Source organism: Chiloscyllium punctatum, chromosome 23, assembly GCF_047496795.1.
Source record: "Chiloscyllium punctatum isolate Juve2018m chromosome 23, sChiPun1.3, whole genome shotgun sequence".
NCBI classification, from domain to species: Eukaryota; Metazoa; Chordata; class Chondrichthyes; order Orectolobiformes; family Hemiscylliidae; genus Chiloscyllium; species Chiloscyllium punctatum.
The window spans coordinates 79329536-79350627 of record NC_092761.1 but is presented as its reverse complement, the minus strand read 5'-3'; positions in this window follow the sequence as shown (position 1 = coordinate 79350627).

Genomic DNA, 21092 nt, shown 5'->3' with positions numbered 1-21092 from the left:
TGTACTGGAACAGCTGTACTGGAACATAGTTGGATTGGCAAGGGCTATTTTCCCTGGAGTGTCGGAGGCTGGGCGGGGGGGGGGGTGACCTTATGGAGCTTTATAAAATCATGAGGGGCATGGATAGGATAAATAGGCAAGGTCTTTTCCCTTGGGGTGGGGGAGTCCAGAACTAGAGGGCATCAGTTTAGGGTGAGAGGGGAAAGATATAAAAGAGACCTAAGAGGCAACATTTTCATGCAGAGGGTGATGCATGTGTGGAATGGGCTTTCAGAGGAAGTGGAAGAGGCTGGTACAATTGCAACATTTAAAAGGCATCTGGATGGGTAATGAATTGGAAGGGTTTGGTGGGATGTGGCAGGTGGGACTAGATTGGATTGGGATATCTGGTTGACATGGACAAGTTAGGACCAAAAGATCTGTTTCAATGCCGTACATCTGTATCACTCTATGACTCTATCTTGTATAACCTCAGCCATCAGGTGATCTGGCAAGATTATTCTACCAGTGCAGCATCAACTTAGATACAGGGAGTAACAGTGGGGCTAAAATCAACCAGGCAATCCCCACGCTGATTGCTGACGTCACTTCCGCCCCCATCATGGCGGTTTCAACAGCCACCTCTGCCCCTCACAATTCCTCATGCACCACATGTGACATCACTTCACCCCCTCACATCATCGTTGATGTCACATGCTCAGTGACTTCCGTCCCCCCCCCCCATACTGACGTGTTTGCCACCACTTCCACCCCCACCAATGCCACTCACCTGCATTCTGCTGACATCCCTCCCACAGATCCCACTGTTACCATCCCCGTCCCCTAGAACCCTGAGGGGAACACCACCCCTGCTCATGACTCCACCCCCATTTCCCCTACCACCACATCCACTCCAGTTACAGGCTCCGCCCCCACTCCCTGCTCCACACCTACACCAGTTCCCAGCTCCCAGCCCTGCTGAGGTTTTACCATTCCCCCAGACCTCCCCCTCACTGAGGACGAACGATCAGTCCTCAGCAAAGGTCTCACCTTCATCCCCCTCCGCCCACGCATCAATGAATTTAATACACGCCGTGACGTTGAACATTTCTTCCACCGCCTCCACCTCCGAGCTTACTTTGACAAACAGGACTCCCACCCACCTTCTGAGGACCCCTTCGCCCGCCTCCAACACACTGCATCCACCTGGACACCCCGTGCTGGCCTATTACCCGCCCTCGACCTCTTCATTTTGAACTGCCGCCGGGACATTAACCGCGTCAACCTGTCTACCCCCCTCCCCCACTCCAACCTCTCACCCTTACAACGCACAGCCCTCCATTCCTTCTGCTCCAATCCCGACCTCACCATCAAGCCAGCGGATAAAGGGGGTGCAATGATAATCTGGCGCACTGACCTCTACACCGCTGAAGCCAAACGCCAACTCAAGGACACCTCCTCCTACCTCCCCCTTGACCATGACCCCACCCCCCATCACCAAACCATCATCTCCCAGACCATACAGAATTTCATCACCTCAGGAGATCTCCAACCTCATAGTCCGGGAACCCTGCACTGCCCGGTTCTACCTCCTTCCCAAGATCCACAAGCCTGACCACCCTGGCCGACCCATTGTCTCAGCATGCTCCTGCTCCACTGAACTCATCTCTACCTACCTCGACACTGTCCTATCCCCCTTGTCCAGGAACTCCCCACATACATTCGAGACACCACCCGCCCTCCACCTCCTCCAAGACTTCCGTTTCCCCAGCCCCCAACGCCTCATCTTCACCATGGATATCCAATCCCTCCAACACCTCCATCCGCCATGACCAGGACCTCCAAGCCCTCCGTTTCTTCTTCTCATGACGTCCCCAACAGTACCCTTCCACCGACACTCTCATTCGTTTGGCCGAACTGGTCCTCACCCTTAACAATTTCTCCTTCGAATCCTCCCACTTCCTCCAGACCAAAGTGGTAGCCATGGGCACCCGTATGGGTCCCAGCTATGCCTGTCTCTTTGTTGGCTACGTAGAGCAGTTGATCTTCTGTAATTACGCTGGCACCACTCCCCACCTCTTCCTCCGTTACATTGATGACTGCACTGGCGCCACCTCGTGCTCCCGCGAGGAGGTTGAGCAATTCATTCACTTCACCAACACATTCCACCCTGACCTTAAATTTACCTGGCCCATCTCTGACACCTCCCTCCCCTTCCTGGACCTCTCCATCTCCATTAATGACGATCAACTTGACACCGACATTTTTTACAAACCCACAGACTCCCACAGCTAACTGGATTTCACCTCTTCACCTTCATCCCCACCCCCACTCACTTATTATACTCTATGCTACTTTCTCCCCACCCCCACCCTCCTCTCATTTATCTCTCCACCCTTCAGGCATTCTGTCTGTATTCCTGATGAAGGGCTTTTGCCCGAAACGTCGATTTTACTGCTCCTCAGATGCTGCCTGAACTGCTGTGCTTTTCCAGCACCACTAATCCAGTAGCAGTGGGGCCAAAGTAGAACACTGACATTAAGTTTTTGGAGATGAAGCGAAAAAAGGGCATTAAAGAACTGGCTCACCTGTGTGCAACCTGAGCTGAAGTCTAAGCAAACATGTGTTAAAAAGACAATTGTGTAGTTAATGGCAATTCATTCATTTAAACTCAAGGTACCAAACTTTCACCAAACACTCCTTTCCTGATGGCATTGTGGACTTACTTACTGCACATGGACAACTGCAGTTCAAGTGGCAGCTCACCACCACCTTCTGAAGAGCAAATAGGAACAGGCAATAAATCCCATCCAATGCCATCCATCCATCTTCCATGAGTGAATAAAGTAAAAAAAAAGAATCTGATGGTGCTGCTTGTGAGGGATATGTGTGGGTTAGATAAGACCATAACTGTATAAGAAATTGGAAGCAGAGTAGGCCATTTGGCACTACAAGCCTCCTCTGCCATTCAATAAGAACCCGTGAGTACGGAGGTGCGGATTCCTGAGTAACGGCTCCCTGACGATAGCCGCTACTCCAGCCGGAGGGTAGGCGCAACACGATTCGACCATGTTCCAAACAGTGATCAAGTCCTTGGTGCCCCTTTATTCTGAGACTATGCCCTTTGGTCCCAGACTGTTCCATGAGGGGAAACATCCTCTCAGCATTTACCCTGTTAAGCCCCTTAAGAACCCTCTATGTCTCATTGAGATCACCTCTCATTCTTTTAGACTCCAGCGAGTAGAGTCCCAACCAGTTTAGCCTTTGTTCATAAGACAATTCCTCCTGAACAGGATTACCTTGGTAAACCATCTTTGAAATGCCACCAATGAAATGATAACTTCTCTTAAATAAGGGGACCAAAACTGCTCACAGTACTCCAGATGTGGTATCACCAGCAGCTTGTACAGTTGCAGTAAGACTTCCCTACACTTATATTTCAGCTCCCTCGAAAAAAACGGCCAACATTCTATTAGCTTTCCTGACTACACAAGATACTAGCATTCTATCTTTCATATCCAAGTACCCCCCTCCCCAAGTTCCTTTTCATTGCAGCTTTCTGCAGTTTTTCTCCATTTCAATGATATTCTATTCTTTTGTGCTCCCTTTCAAAATGAACAACTTCCTATTTTGCCACGTTATAGTGTATTTGCCAATATTTTGCCCATTTGCTTAACCTATCAATATCTCAAAGTAAACCTCTCGCAACCTGCCTTTCCACCTATTTTTGTGTGGTCTTTAAATTTTGCTACAGTACATGTGCTTCCTTCCTCCATTTATGAAAAAATGAAGTCAAGATGTCACATATTTGCAGTAAATGACTCTTTACTTTGCATAGGTTAAAATGCATCTAGGTAAAAGTATGAGAGAGCCCTGAAGTTAAAAAAAAGCCTGATTCAGACATACGAGAGATCAAAGAGAACATATGTTCCATTTCTCTGAATTATTTTCCACAGTTTTGAAGAGTGTAGAAATAGAGTTAACCTAAAAAGCTAAAAGATGAGAGGTTTTTAAGTCAGGCACACAACTGTTAGCCTTTCATTAGAGCTTAGAAACCAAGTGGAACATTGCAGAAACCTTATTGTGAATAAGATATTGCCTTTTCAAAATGAAGTGTAGCGACACTGTGATGACCAGCTTAATATTATATGTGGTGTGATGGAGCAATATTGGCAAGCAATTTACAGAATGGCCTCGAGCAATGTGCAACTATGACCCATTAAGGAATGGCATAAGTGCAAATTAAAGATAGCTCACAGCTTGCCTTAGGTTCCAAAGGCAACTCAGCACTGGGTGAGCTGTCAAAATGTAAATTGTGGCATGGGGGTGACAATGTTGCGATGATACATCCACACACGGTGCTGGCATCTGCTGCTGGCCCGTTATGCATACAGCCAACTTCAAAGGGAAGTTAGGAATGCAGCTCGCTGTCTATTTGATCCGGGCTCTGTGTTTATTCAGCAATAATACTCAAAGTCAAAGCACACACAGAAAGGATAGAAATTCCCTTTTTCTCGAGTTCAGAATTAACCTAACATCCACGCCTTTAGTGGATTAACAAGAAGTTTTAAAGAGTCAGAGGGCTTAAAGTATTTCGACAGTTGGTCAAAAAGCCAGTTGGTGAGAGCAGTGAAATTTGAGAACAGCAGCAGTCATTCTCCAAGCAGCAAAAGGCTCAGTTGAACTTGAGAAATGATAAAAGAATGTGAGGTGGACACAGATTGAAATTAGAAAAAAATACCATTATTCAAAATAAGACAACTGGACATTGACGACTTGTACCTTTACCTAATAATACGTCTCCGATTCTTCACAAGCGCATTATCAGATAAAATTTGACAGCGAGATGCCCAGTGGGACAATAAGACAGATGACAAAGCCATAGTGATAGGTTTTAATGAAAATTGTAAAGCTGGAGAGAGAGGTGGAGAGGTTTAGGGAGGGAATTGCAAAGTTTAAATCCTGGACAGCTTAACATTAAGGAAAGTAAAAACAAAAGATAATTTGAAGGGAGTTGGCTTGTCACTGCATATAAAAATGTAGTCAGTGCCATTAATATCCTTGTCAAAAGCTGGGTCATTACGCTGGAGGGAAGGGGACACAGCTCCAGGAGTATGTAATTGGCAGAAGTAACTTGTGTGCTTCAGCAATGTGATTTGTGGGTGATGGGGCGTTAGAGAATATAATTTACAGCAGGCCCTCGTGAAAAATGTGTTGTCAAATCCATTGATGAAGGTTCTTGCTCTGCCTGTAGGTTAATAGTAGGTAGGCTGTCTCATTGGCTCTCCACAATCCAACCAAATACCAGGGATCAAGGGAACGATAAAAGCAATTTAACCCTTAGATTCACTATGAGACCTAACGGTCTTACATTTGATTCAAGAAATCTGAATTTGTCTGGAGGCATCTTGAAATTGAAATGGTTACATGAAATGAATGCGTAAATGGGAAACAAAGAAAAATAAATTGAGAAATAGGGATTAAAAAAACACAACCAAAATGGCAGCTCCATCAGTTTGGAATTGCTTTCAAAACTTTGGACAGCATGTTGAAACGTATCATTTCTTCCTGGACCAAAGAAGAGTGACTTGACAATTATTACCATTGTAAAAAACGTATTCAGCCTTATTTCTAACAATTATTATTGGCTTCCCCGCTGGAAGAGAATTAAATTGAACATTTCTTTCTGAAGAGCGAGGATAAGGTTTTCAGCATTGTGTTGGGATCCAGCATTGGGGTCAAAATTGAAACCGACCCCACAATGCTTCAGTGGAAGTCACATGACAATGCCTTTTCCCAACTGGCCAATTCATGGCCCAAGGCTGAATTTAGTGACAGACAGGGGTCAGTAGGAAGCCTAACAGCTCAGAAGGAGAGAGAGAGAGAGAGAGAGAGAGAGAGAGTGTGAGAGAGAGAGAGAGAGAGAGAGAGAGTGCGACCCTGAACTACCCTGCTTTTAAAATGAAGAAGTTAAGAAAATGGACACAGTGGCCATGGTGGTGGGAAATATTTTCCACAGGGCGAGCTTGAGGTCACAGTAGTGGCTGGATAGACATAGGAGAGTGGTGGAAGCCTTAGGGTATCATTTGGGCTGTTTATAGACTCCCATATCCTGCTTTCTACACTCACCCCCATCCTGTGCCCTCCTTGGCCCATCCCATGTTCTGCTCCACCTCCACCCCAACTCCCAGCCTCCATCCCCTATCCCTCTCTGTCACAGCGAGGGCAGATGCAGCTGCCATGCTATCCACTTGGCCTCTGATCCAAGGCTTTAATTGGCTTTTTAATTAGCTGATGTTAACAATCGTCCTGTTAAGGAATGCATATGTGCAAGATAGCTCACAGCTCGCCTTTGGTTCTGAAGGCAATTCAGCATTTGCCGAGCTGTCAAAACGTAAAATGTGGCATGAGGATGACACTGTTGCGATGATACATCCACACATGGTGCTGGCATATGTTGCTGGCCTGCAATGCATACAGCCAACTTCAAAGGGATGTTAGGAGTGTAGCTAGCTCTCTATATGATCCAGGCCCCGAGTGTATTCACTAGTAATACTCAAAGTCAAAGCACAGGATTGAAAGGATGGATTCCCTTTTTTTCAAGTTCAGAGTAAACCTTACATCCATGGCTTTTGTGCATTGACAAGCAGTTTTAAAAAGTCAAAAGGCTGAAAGTGCTTTAATAGTTGGTATGAGCAGGAACAGTTATTCTTCAGGCTGCTAAACTAATTGCGTATAGAAGACTTACAGTGTGGAAGCAGGCCTTTCAGTCCATTGAGTATAGACCAACCCTCTGAAAAACATTTGACCACTCCCCCCATTATCTCTGTAACCCTGCATTCTCATGGCCAATTCACCTGACCTGCATATCATTAGATTGTGCGAGAAAACCAGAGCACCTGTGCAGATGCTGGGAGAATGTGCAAACTCCACACAGACCCAACAGTGGGTATCGAACCCAGGATGACTGGGACTGTGAGGCAGCAGTGCCAGTCACCGTGCCACCCCATAATACTGCTCAGAGGCGTATCGCTGCTTTGCTTCCTATCTGGCTTCAAAAATAGTTTTGGGGTGAGAAGGTGCCAAACAACAGCCAATACTGTGTGTGCTTTGATCCAGTCCCCACATGAGGGTGAAAACTCTGTCAAAGAGTAACACCCATATAACAAAAACATTTGTGAGTGCCCGATGTATCAATGACATGATACACATCTTTAGTTATCTCCATTGAGTGTCATCCATCATTTCGAGGTTGACACCGACTTGGTCTTGATACCCATCAAAGTCAGACATGTTAATCCCTTACTGCTAAGTCTCTGTCAGGCATTTAAAGTAAATAAGGTTTCTTGTTCAGCGGGAGATGGAAAACAAGTTCACAGCAAATCATTAAGAATTTCATGTCTCTTTGGAAATTATGAGCTCTTTCACTTGATGAGAGCTAATGGCAAAGTAAGACATTGAACTTGTCACATGAACTAAGGGGCAAATCTCCAAAGCTATATTCTTAATTAATATGAAATCTGTTTAAAGTTGATATGAGGAAATGAATCTATGCTTTTTATTTCAAATATAGATATTTAAATGACGATCATAAAGTGAATTTTAGCAGGAACAGTGGGCCAGGATCGAGGGCGATGTTAACATTTTAAAGATCTCAGACCTCATCTCAACTAGCCCACCAAGCCCAATATAGGAACAGGAACAGGTCATTTAGCTCATTGAGACTACCCAGAAAGTAGACTGAGGGGATAGTAATTGGCTGGGTTGTATTTGTCTTAATTTTGGATACAGGATGTTCCTGGACAATTTTCCACATTGCTAGTGTTGTAGATCTACTGGGACAGTTTGGCTAGTGATATGGCAACTTCTGGTGCGTGTATCTTTTGTGCTATTACTGGAATGTGGTCAGGGCTCATAGCCTTTATGGTATTTGATCCTTCCAACTTTTTCCTGATATCATACTGAGCGAATTAAATAGGTTGACACTGGCAACTTCAAGAGAAAGCAGGGGTAGAAAATTTACTTGAAATTCTGGCTGAAAATAGATGCAAGTGCCTTAAGTTTTGCGTCGACATGCTGGCTCCGCTATTATTGAGGATGGGGATGTTTCTAGAAGCCCCACCTCCTGTTGGTTGCTTAGTTGTTCATCATCATTCAGGACTGAACTTGGCAGACTGCAGAGCTTTCATCTGATCCATTGATTATGAGTTTGCCTTGTCCTCTCTATTGTATACTGCTACTACTGTTAGACATGCAAGCAATTCTGTGTTGTATTTTCATCAGGTCAATGCCTCATTTTTAAGTTCATAGACTTCATAGAACTCCTACAGTGTGGAAACAGGCCGTATGGCCCAACAAGTCCACACCGACCCTCTGAAGAGTAACCCACCCAGACCTATTCCCCTTCCTGATACATTCACCCCTGACTAACCTACACATCCCTGAACACTATGTACAATTTAGCATTGCTAGTTCAGCTAAGCTGCACAGCTTTGGATTGTGGGAAGAAACTGGAGCACCCGGAGGAAACCTATGCAGACACTGTGAGAATGTACAAACTTCACACAGTCGCCAGACACTGGATTCAAACCTGGGTTCTTCGTGCTGTGAGGCAGCAGTGCTAACCACTGAGCTACCGTGCTGCCCATGTATGCCTCATACTTTTTTTGGAATGTTCTTCTGTACTCTTCATTCAACCAGTGTAAAATCTCCCAGCCTGATGATAATGGTATAGTGGGGGATACACCAGGTTTTGAGGTTTTACAATTATGATGCTACTATGGCCCCAGCACCTTACGGATGCCCAATCTTGATTTGAAGTCTATCCCATTTAGCACGTGGAAGTGCCATGGAACACAATGGAGGGTCATCCACAATGTGAAGATGAGTCTTTGTCTCTACATTGGCTTTGTGACAAGTCATTCCTCTGGTACTATTGTAGGTAGAAGTATCTATGACAAGCAGGTTAGTGAGGATGAGATCAAGTATCTTTCTTCTCTAGTCAGTCCCCTCACCACCTGCCACACATTAGGGTTAATAGTCAAGCTCTTTAGGTCTCAGCCAGCTCGCTCAGTAATGACACAGCTGAGGAACTCTTGGCAATGGTCATTGAATTCCCCTGCCCAGAGTATGTTCTATGCTCCTGTGGCCCTCTGTGTTCTCTCCAAGTGATATTCAACATGAAGGTACACTGCTTCATTCGCTGAGGGAGGCCAGTGGTAATCCATAACAGGTTTCCTTGCCCATGTTTGAACCTATTGCTATGAAACTTTATGGATACTTGCCTCACAACTGTATACCACAGTGCTGCCATCTCTGATGGGTCTGTCCTGCTGGTGATGACAGACCACACCCAGGGATGGTGATGGTGGTGATTGGGACAGTATCTGTAAGGTATGATTCCGTGAGTGTGACTATGTCAGGCTAGTCCTTGTCTAATTTTGTCACATTCTCAGAGATTTTAGTAATGAGGTCTTTGCAGGGTCAAAAGGGCTCTGTCTGTCATTGATGCCTTGCTTGATGCTGGGTGGTCCCTTCCGTTCCATTCCATTCTTTAGACTTCACAATGGCTTGATCCAATTGAGTGGCTCGCAGAATATTTAAGAATCAACAACATTGCTGTGAGTCTGTCACATGGAATCCATGTAACATGGAAGCCAGATTGAAACTCATAGGTTTTCTTATTAAATAACAATGGTTGATATTAAACCAGTTTTTAATTCCAGATTTTATTGAAATCAAATTTCACCATCTGTCGAGATGGATTTGAACTCATATCCCCAGAAAATTATTCTGTGGCGCTGGATTACTAGTCAAATTATGTAACTGCCTCCTCTTGATGACACACAGCTTCTTCTGAATCCCTGCAGCTCCCAGGAATTTACCAGAGCTCTGATTCCAAGACATAGCTGCTACCAACTCCTCGCTTTCTGGCTGATTTCCAACAACAGAGATACCCAACTGCTCTTGACTTCTCACTGAATCCCCTGTATAGAACTTGTATAATTCAATTTTCTTCCCAACAGTACCGCTAGAGGTAGGTTCCCCTATCTTGGAGGCAAAAGTGAGGACTGCAGATGCTGGAAATCAGACTCTAGATTAGAGTGGTGCTGGAAAAGCACAGCCTGTCAGGCAGCATCCGAGGAGCAGAAAAATCGACGTTTCGGGCAAAAGCCCACTCCCGATGAAGGGGTTTTGCCCAAAACATCGATTTTCCTGCTCCTTAGATGCTGCCTGACAGGCTGTGCTTTTCCAGCACCACTCTCACCTCGACTCCCCTATCTTAGAGTCTACTTCTCTCCCTTGCATGCTCACTGACTTTCCAATTGCTTCTAACCTCTGAAATACTCCGAGGGGGTACTCAAACTGCCCTGAGTGATCTGTTGAAAACTCTACAACCACTCCTGTAACTATTTTGAGACAGAATTACCTGTAAATAATGTACTTGGAACAGCCAGATGTAACATTGCCTTGCATCTTGGTCAGCCCTGAATGTTACAATCTTAGAGAATGATGGCTTCTGCAGGACAAAGAAAATGCTTGTGAAAAGAAGGATTCATCACAGAGGTAATAGCAGATTTCCTGCGAGGTGCAACTACAATCAACAGCAGCTGAATTATAGCACATTTTCCACTGAAGGTGGTAAATAAGAAGTTCAATTTGGCATTTTGTAGCTGAATTGTTCTTCAGAATTTAAATAAATGGAGTCCATTCTTTCAGTTCCCATTGAACGATGTATTTAGGTGAGCGGGAACTGATAGTGTTAATTATGCAGTCATCAATATGGTATGATCTGCAAATTCTTGTATCGTCTCTGACATGGATAAGGAGATGATTATAGATTAGAAGTTAGAGGAAGTGAGAAATCTGAAAACCTTTCAGTCCTGAAATAATGATTGTCACAGTGGTTTCTTTTAGTTCACTACTGGGCTCATGCTGCGCTTGTTACACAAATGAAATAAGGTGCCCTTATGATTCCGGACATTTTTAATATTGAACGCTGGTTGGTTCTTATTTTTATTTCATTTCCTTTCTTTTGCCTCAGAATTGCAGCCAATTTGATTAACAACATTGTCTTTTTCAACACTGTGGCTAGTTCAACTGAATCTTGCTGCCTTGTCAAGAGGTCTGCGTCTGCAGCATTTTTTCAGCTTGGCTGCATACACTGCTGGCTCGCTGTACTGGGACCTGGTGAGCTAACACAGTGTCCATCTTCATCATTGTTCAAGATCCATTCAGTAATCATCGTTTAGGGCCCAGCGTGGCAAACTTAGACACCTCTCCTCCTTAAATAGAATCAAAGAGCAGAACAAAAAGGGCGCAATGAGGTCAGTGTCCGATAGGAAAAACAGTATTGATTGGATTTAGTGCTGAATTTTGAATCGTTTGTTGTAAGGCCTTGCTGTTCAATTAAAAGTCCTGGCTCTGTCACTTGTGACATCTACTTTGCCTCTTGTGTGTATGTAAAATCAGATGTCAGAGGTAGATTCTTTATGCAGAGAGTGGTAAGGGCGTGGAATGCCCTACCTGCTAATGTAGTCAACTCAGCCACATTAGGAAGATTTAAACAGTCCGTGGATAAGCACATGGATGATTTTGGGATAATGTAGGGGAGGAGCTGAGAATAGTTCAGCGCAACATTGAGAGCCGAAGGGCCTGTTCTTTTTTTTAACATTACATTACATTACATTACAGTGTGGAAACAGGCCCTTCGGCCCAACAAGTCCACACCGACCCGCCGAAGCGCAACCCACCCATATCCCTAACCTAACACTACGGGCAATTTAGCATGGCCAATTCACCTGACCTGCACATCTTTGGACTGTGGGAGGAAACCGGAGCACCCGGAGGAAACCCACGCAGACACGGGGAGAACGTGCAAACTCCACACAGTCAGTGTTCTATGTTCTATGTTCTAAAGATCTGAAAAGTATTGAAAACCAGTGGTCAAAATAATTACTAATACCAAGAATGGAAAATTCTGGAGAATGTCTGCGTTTAGATCTTGGCTGGAATGTGGAACTGGATATGAAATAACGGAGGCAATAAGCATCAATGCATCTATGGGAAATCTGGGTCTGTGCCTGAAGGAGAGAGAGGAATGTAGGAATATATTGATAGGGAAGGAGGGTCAGGTGGATGGTTGGGCTGCGGGCGGAGACTGATTCGATGCAGGAAAGATGCTCCTGTTGGCGAGCAAGTCCAGAAGCAAGGGGTCATCATTTAAGGTTAAGGGGTAAACGTTTTAGAACTCGGATAAGGAACCATTTCTTCAATCAGAGAGTGTTGAGCCTCTGGAGTTCACTATTACAGAAAATGGTTGAGGTGAAAACATTGTGTTTTAAAGAAGGAGATAGATGCATCTCTTGTGGCAAAAAGAATTAAGAGATATGGAGGGAGGATGGGATGAGGGTCTTGAGCTCGATGATCAGCCGTGATCATAATGAACAGTAGGCAAGGCTCAATAGGTAGAAAAGACTACCATTTGGGGTGGAATAGAGGCTCAGTGGTTAGCACTGCTGCCTCACAGCGCCAGGGACCCGGGTTCGATTCCAGCCTCGGGCAACTGTCTGTGGGGAGTTTGCACATTCTCCCTGTGTCTGCATAGGTTTCCTCCAGGTCCTCCGGTTTCCATCCACAATCTAAAGATGCTCAGGTTAGGTGAATTGGCCATGCTAAGTTGCCCACAGCATTAGGTGCATTAGTCAGAGGCAAATGTAGGGGAATGGGTCTGGGTGGGTTACTCTGTGGAGGGTTGGTGTGGACTTGTTTGGCCGAAGGGCCTGTTTCCATACTGCAGGGAATTTAACCTACTCTTGTATCTTTTATGCTTATATTTTTCAATGTTTACGTGCTATAAATTCAATGCCTGAAACTTCCAAGATTTACCTGCTCCCAGCATTCTGTCTCTGGTTTTTCACTTACACCAGCACTGTTGGTGCCCCTTCTTCACTGCTCACTTTCTCAAGATCTGCCTGAAAAGAGTCACAATGTGCCTGCCACCTCCATGGTGTCTGTACATTTGTTATGTGAGCATCTCCCTATGCTAATGCCTGTCCACACAACGTAGCCAACACCTACTGCCATCTGTTCCCACTATCTCCTTTGCAAACCTGATGCCAGAGCTTTCATCCTTGAATTACCTTAGCAACTCATTCCTTGCCTCCCTATGTTTTCCTTTCATGAACACTATCTGTCATTCTCATAATTAATTAACTGTCCCTCTTTCCATGATTTTCCCCCTAATTTTTCTGGCATTCATTCAATTTTACTCTTGTTTTCAAATGGCATGAGCTTTTGTTTATCCCTCTCATGAAAGATTACGCAAATTATAGCTTAATAATTGAAAAATGGACTTTGTTTTTAAAATGAACTTTAAACTTTGGGACCAATATTCCACTTGAGGTAAGAACATATATGGCTGTATCTGCATTTTAGCAAAATGTTTGTCCTCCATTTAGAATAGAAATAGAATTTATAATGTAAAATGAAGAAATATGTGCTGACGTTGCCACTATAGCTCAGGATGGCAAGACCATTGTCATTGTCTAACCTTGCCACTCAGATGTCAAGATAATCTCAGTTCCAAATCCCTGTGTATTAACAAAACCAATGTGATTTGGAGTTGGTGGCAAAGCCAGAGGACTAAAGGAAAGCAAAATTAGCTAAATTTTCAAATTCCTAATTACCATCAAATTACCTGTGTGGAAAGTATGAACATGCACAGGGTGAGAACAAGCACCTCTCAGAATGGAATAGGTAGCCAACACCCAACATCTGGATTCAGTATAAAGATGGTTACGTGGGTAAAATATAGGACCACACAGCCCAGAAGGAGATCATTTCACCCAGCATGCTTCTGCTGGCTCTTTGAATCATCTTTTCAATTGGATACAGATTGTATCCTGGCACATGTTGTTATCTTGTTGTGAAGGAAACAAAGTGAAATGGGGGAAGCTGGAAAAGCGGACTAATACATTTTCATAGTCAGATTTGGAGTATTGATGATCTCACTGATAACAACACTCAAGGATTTCAGTTACACTAAATGAGTGCAATTAAAGACTTTTGTGAATTTTAATTTTCTTTTTATTGCATTGCATATGAAACAATGATTATGGGAATGGTCTATAATTGCGCTGCAATGATAGGAAAACATTCTTTACTTTTTATTAATCATGGATTGGACTTGATTCCCAAAATGTATTACTATAATGTCAGATGAGATAGTAAAGTAAAACTCTTTAATGAATCTCATGTCAAATTCAAACATAACCAGAGTTCACTCAGTATCCCAGCCAACATTCAACAAGATTAAAGTTAAGTGTGCAGAGTAAGAGAGAAACGTTGTTAGCTTGACAACTTTGAGAAGATCATTGAACTTCTTTTGACATTATAGTCATGTCTTTGTAATTCATGACAATGACTATCTCTGCCAACTCTTCCCAATGACACATTGACACAGAGAGTTTTCTGTCCCTGGTGAGGCAAAAGGATTTGTTCACCATCTGGGTCTGGGGCTTTCAAAAAGGTGTTTGAGAACCTGAGTACCTTTTCTGAAACTCCTCTGGGCATCTTCTTGAATCAGGGTAATTTGCTTGCTGACTTCAACCAGAATGGAACTCTCTGTTAAAAGACATTGGCTGAATTTAAATGGTTTCAGCTATGCTTCAGTTCCCAACACTCTTCCTTCTTACCTCCTCCAACAAAAGTATGAAATCACGTAGTGTTCCAATCCCTATGGTTTGATCAAACTTTTCAGAGCGAGTTTGTACACAGGTCTGTTTGGATGCAAAATGGGATCTGGAACGGTCTATAAATGTACTGTCACAGCACAGGCCTCTAATCTTGTACTTCTGTCTCATATGTTTGATTAAATTGTAGGTGAAATTCAGCTTCTATAGGGCTGATGAACATTTAGAAGTTGAAGTCTTTTACTACGCAGTCACCAAAGCAATGTTCACTACTTCCCTAATTCTGGATAATATGGAGATAGCGTGATTCTCTTGCTGCACTGGACCAGTCTGATGTTTCAGTTCATGACATGCTGCTGTTTGTCAGCGGCACCGAAGCTTTGAGATGTGTCATCAGAAACCATAGAGTGTTGGAGCAGGATTATTGGCAACTCAGATGATAAATTGCTTGTAGTTTTGCAGTTTCTACTCAGATAAGAAATAATGAATGAAACTTCACCAAACAAAGCAAGTGTGATGTGTTGAGAATGGGGGCACTGTGATTCATGAAGTTGCTAGCAATTTATAAATACTTCTGTTTATTCCACATCTCATGCTATTTTTCAAACACACATTTTCACATAATACGGCCCTGTCAGTGGCTTGGGGCAAAGGCATTAGTCAAATATGGGATTAAGTCATTCATGTAATAAGAGCCCAGATTTGAGTCTGGGTAGAGTTTTAACTTTTCCTATGGAGGATAAAAAAGAGTAATATCAGTCTTCATCAGGGCCTTGAACTATGAAGGCAAAATACTCCTCCAGGGTTTTTGATAACAATCCAATGATCTCTGTTGGAAAATGGGAGAATCAACTGCATATAGGAATTAGCTCACATTTATGTCTCCACAATCAAATCAACTTCTGATAGGCATTCATGGTCAATACCAGAAAGAAAGTGCTAATCATTTAAAAATAAATGCATTGCAAATGAAATGAATCCCTTCTGTGTAAACTTTCTTGATATTTTAAGTCAGTAACAGCAACATATTATGCAGTGCACTGAGGCTAGTCAAAGACTGCTGACAGTCTCCTGTTGCCAATGAACTGAAAATATTGGCTTTGCAAATTAAATGGTTGCTAGGGACTTGCTGCTGGTGCAATGCTGTGTCTAAGAAATAAGAGCTGCTTGGAGTGTAAAATTTCACTTTAGTGCTCAGATGAAATTACATCTTGATAAGCCGTTACAAATGAAAACCAACAATGCCCCAGTCAGTTGTGGTACTACAGATTACAATTCCAATATGAGGACAAAAGTGCCAATCGTCAAGAAAATATACAGCAATTATTCCTCCTGGGATGGCAGTGGAACCTTTCGAGCAGGAAGACAAGAGGTTTAACCCCCCGATGGGCCAAACTCACCTACACATGAGAGAGTTGCAAAATGGGTTCCACTGTCTCCCAGAAATAAAAGATGGTTAAAATTAATTTCTCAAAAATGAAGCGTGAACTTTGGAGGAAATCGCATGCATATAAAAGTTCTAGTAATTAGCTTGAATGCGTTAGAATCTGGCTGCATATCCACATCAACACTGCGACCATCTATTTCCACCTTCGCAACATAGCCTAATTTGACCCATGCATCAGTTCATCTGCTTTTGAAAGCCGCATCCATTAATATTTTAGCTGAGATTTAGCTATTTCAATACTGGCCTTCTAAGCTTCACAAACCAAAAACTTAAGCATACTCAAAATTCTGTAACTTATTTACTCTATTCACCCATCACCCCTATATTGCTATTGACAGCTGGTTAAGCAATCCTTTGATTCAACACCCTTGTTTTCAAATCGCTTCATCCTCTCAGCTCTTTCTTTCTCAATAACCTCTTCCAACCTTCAGAGATGTCTTGTTCTTTCCTGATTTTAATTGTTTTACTATTGGTTACCATGCTTTATTTTGTGGCCTTTAGCCTCGGAATTCCCTCCCTCAAACCTTTTCACTCCTCTTTCCTCTGTTATGACATTTGTCTTTGACCAGGCATTTGATTGCCCTTATATTTTGTTATGTGGTTCAGAGGAAATGTTGCTTTGGTAAAACTCTGGGTAAAGCACCTTCAGATATTTTACTATACAAATGAATGAATCTAAGTACAGATTGTTATTAGTATCCAACAGTAATTATCAAGATCCACATAGGGAATGGACAAAAGGAAGAGCTGTGCCTCCTTCAAGCCAATAGATTAGATTCCCTACAGTGTGAAAACAGGCCCTTTGGCCCAACAAGTCCACACCAACTCTCCAAAGAGCAACCCATCCAGACCCATTCCCCTAACTAATGTACCTAACACTACAGGCAACTTAGCATGGTGAACGCACATAACTTGCACATCTTTGGACCATGGGAGGAAAGCCCCTGCAGACGCAGGGAGAATGTCAAAACTCCACACAGACAGTTGCCCAAGGTGGGAATTGAACCCAGGTCCCTGGCACTTTGAGGCAACAGTTTTACCTGTACATCCACCAATATCATTTATTGTATCTGTTGCTCCCGATGCGGTCTCCTCTACATTGGGGAGACTGGACGCCTCCTAGCAGAGCGCTTTAGGGAACATCTCTGGGACACCTGCACCAATCAACCACACCGCCCTGTGGCCCAACATTTTAACTCCCCCTCCCACTCTGCTGAGGACATGGAGGTCCTGGGCCTCCTCTGCCACCACTCCCTCACCACCTGATGCCTGGAGGAAGAACGCCTCATCTTCCGCCTCGGAACACTTTAATCCCAGGGCATCAATGTGGACTTCACCAGTTTCCTTATTTCCCCTTCCCCCACCTCACCCCAGTTCCAACCTTCCAGCTCAGCACCCTCCCCATGACCTGTCCTACCTGCCTCTCTTCTTTTCCACCTATCCACTCCACCCTCCTCTCTGATCCATCACCTCCATCCCCACCCCTATTCACCTATTGTTCTCTATGCTACTTTCTCCCCACCCCCACCCCCCTCTCATTCATCTGTCCACTCTGCAGGCACCCTGCCTCTATTCCTGAAGGGCTTTTGCCCAAAATGTCGATTTTCCTGCTCCTCAGATGCTGCCTGACTGCTGTGCTTTTCCAGCAGCACTCTAAGCTAGACTCTGGTTTCTAGCATCTGCAGTCCTTGTTTTTACCAATAGTGCTAACCACTGAGCCACCATGCCACCCTTGCAGGATTAGAGAAAGTGGGCAAAATACCAAAACAAAACTGATATTTTCTCAATATGTTATCAGCTAATTTTGTGCAGCATTTATCTATCTCAAGTTGATAGACTTTTCACACTACTTTTGACATATTTTTGACAAATATGACAAAGCAATCTTGTGCAGACGGAACCAAATGATAAATGTTCACCTGTTCTCTTACTCATATCCAATTAACAGCTGAAAAAAAGAACAAATTATGCAATGATTTTGATGTCCTAATAAACTTTAAAGTTCATTATTAAATGTGGACCACAATTATATGCTGCACGATGTTGTTATTTGCATAAAATAACCTTAATTATCAAGTTGCTTGTAAAGGGTACCGCTCAGGTCAATAATTATTTTCTCTGATAATAACTGTCTGTGCAACCATTTATTTCATTCTGCTATCCAATGAACAAAATATGTCAAACTTCATGCTTCTTTACAAGGGCACGGTTTTTCAAAAGGTGAACTTCCAGTGTTGAAGTGAAAGTCTATTCTGTTGAAACAAGTTACAATCAAGAGGCAGTCTTTTGTTCCCAAACGGTAGTGGAACGCAGGAGTTTACTCCTTCAGAGAAAGCTAGGTGCTGGGATGATTAGAGTTTTCAATTTGCATTTTCACATAACCATTGATATAGAAAACCATCCCAAAGTGCATGAATACTAAGATCGATAAGAGTTTTGTCACTGAAGGGTAAGAAGGGAATTGGAACTGAGTGGGTAAATGGACTTAAGGTGCAGATCAATTGTGATCAGATTAAGTGACAAAACTGGTTTGTGAGGCTGGATCACACTGGATCTGACGTTATGGCATTGAGATAGAGGATCAGAAATGGTCATGCTGAATGGTGAAGAAGGCTCAAAGGGCCAAATGGCCTTCTCAATAATCCATTTTCAATGCGAAACTGCTCTTTGTGAAGTGGGTCTGAGTTGGCTTCTGATATTGTCTTTCACCTGATTGACATCATAATGTAAATTCAATGTAGACACACATCCAGAGTCAGCCTCACAGCTATATATATATATATTTTACACACACAAACTTGTCACAAGTGTAAAGATTTACTGTTCATATTGAACTGTGCAGGTCACCTGTTTAAAACCTATTTATTGGGTACAGAAGTGTGACGCGATCTAAAATTTAACTAGTCACAATTTATAGTGCCTAGTAACCCGTTACATGATCTCCAGTTGCAATAGACTCCAAAGTTGTGTGCATTGTCTCATCTATACTACATAATTGGTTCTGTTGATACCGATGCTTATTGCTTAATGCTACATGGAACTATTGGCATTTATCAGTGCAGTCAACTGCTGATCAGAGAGCATGTGGGAGGAAATAATTTGTAGTAATGGCCTCCCCCACACCCTGTACAACATCCTAACCATTTCTATTCCAAAAGCATGGTGACTCAGAGCAGCAGGCTGTGGGCTGTGTGCAATATTCATAAAGCTTTTGAAGAATCTTGCAACAGGGGTTGGGAAATGGTGCTGGCTAGTGGAACCCATGCCTTCAGGAAGACCTGGGCTTTGGTAGCACTACCTGCTTTGTGACCAATCAAAGCAAGGTCACCTGAAGTGACAGAGTCTGTGAGGAGCTACTCCTCCAGTTAAAAGACTGTTCCTTTCCCATGTTTGACATTGATCAGCTTGCTAATGGAACCATATGCATCAATCGGGTGAGGGAACCAGCCTGTGGTTGGATGAGGTACACAATATTCCAACAGTGGCTTCACTAATGTCCTGTAAAGCTGCAACATGACCTCCCAACTCCTATACTCAATGCTCTGCCCAATAAAGGAAAGCATACCAAACACCTTCTTCACTACCCTATCTACCTGCGACTTCACTTTCAAGGAATTATGAAGCTGCCTCCAAGGTCTCTTTGTTCAGCCACACTCCCTATGACCTTACCATTAAGCGTATAGGTCCTGCTAAGATTTACTTTCCCAAAATGCAGCATCTCACAGTTATCTAAATTAAAATCCATCTGCCACTCCTCAGCCATTTGGCCCATCTGATCAAGATCTCATTTGACTTGAATATAGGAGTTGGGAGGTCATGTTGTAGCTGTACAGGACATTGGTTAGGCCACTTTTAGAATATTGTATGCATTTCTGGTCTCCCTCCTATCAGAAGGGTGTTGTGAAACTTGAAAGGGTTCAGAAAAGATTTACAAGGATGTTGCCAGGTTTGGAGGATTTGAGCTACAGGGAGAGACTGAATAGGCTGGGGCTGTTTTCCCTGGAGGATTGGAGGCTGAGGGGTGACCTAATAGACAAAGTCTTTTTACTAGTTTGGGGGAGTCCAGATCTAGAGGGCATAGGTTTAGGGTGAGAGGGGAAAGACATAAAAGGGTCCTAAATGGCAACCTTTTCACTCAGAGGGTGGTGCATATATGGAATGAGCTGCCAGAGGAAGTGGTGGAGGTTGGTACAATTACAACACTTAAAAGGCAACTGGATGGGTAATAGGAAGGATTTATAGGGATATAGGCCAAGTGCTGGCAAATAGGACTAGATTAGGTTAGAATATCTGGTCGGCATGGATGAGTTGGATCAAAGGGTCTGTTTCCATGCTGTACATCTCTATGACTCTAAGTAAATGGGTTAGTAAATAGCAGAAGTGACCAAGTTGCTGGGAGTGCTTATAGCCAATCCCGGGACACGAGGTTTGCATTTGGAGGGGTCAGGGATTCATCGAAAGGGTTGATGGGATTCCAATATCCATCACCAATATCTTCAGCTGCCCTGCTATTAATAGAGCAGGTCAAATCCTAAAAGGTGTCGATGCTAGACTGGGTCTGTGGTAGGTAGTGAAGAAATCCACGAGAGGGAAAGATGTGTTTGACATCGTCCTCACCAAACTGGCTGCCAGAGATGCTTCTATCCATGACAGTATTGTTACAAATGATCATTGGACAATCCTTGTGGAGGGAGAGACTCATGCTCATATTGAAGAATATCCTCCATCATAATGTGTGGCATTATCATTTTGCTCAATATGAAAGACTTCTAACAGATTGAGCAAATCAAAACTGAGCATCCATGAGGCATTGTGGGCCATCAACAACAGCAGAATTATACTCCAACAACATCTGCAAAATCATGTCCCAACAGATCCTCCACTCTACCATTGTCATCAAGCAAGGGGACTCATTCTTGATTCCACAAAGGTTACAGGAGTACATGGCAGGAACAGTGCCAGGTAATCCCAAA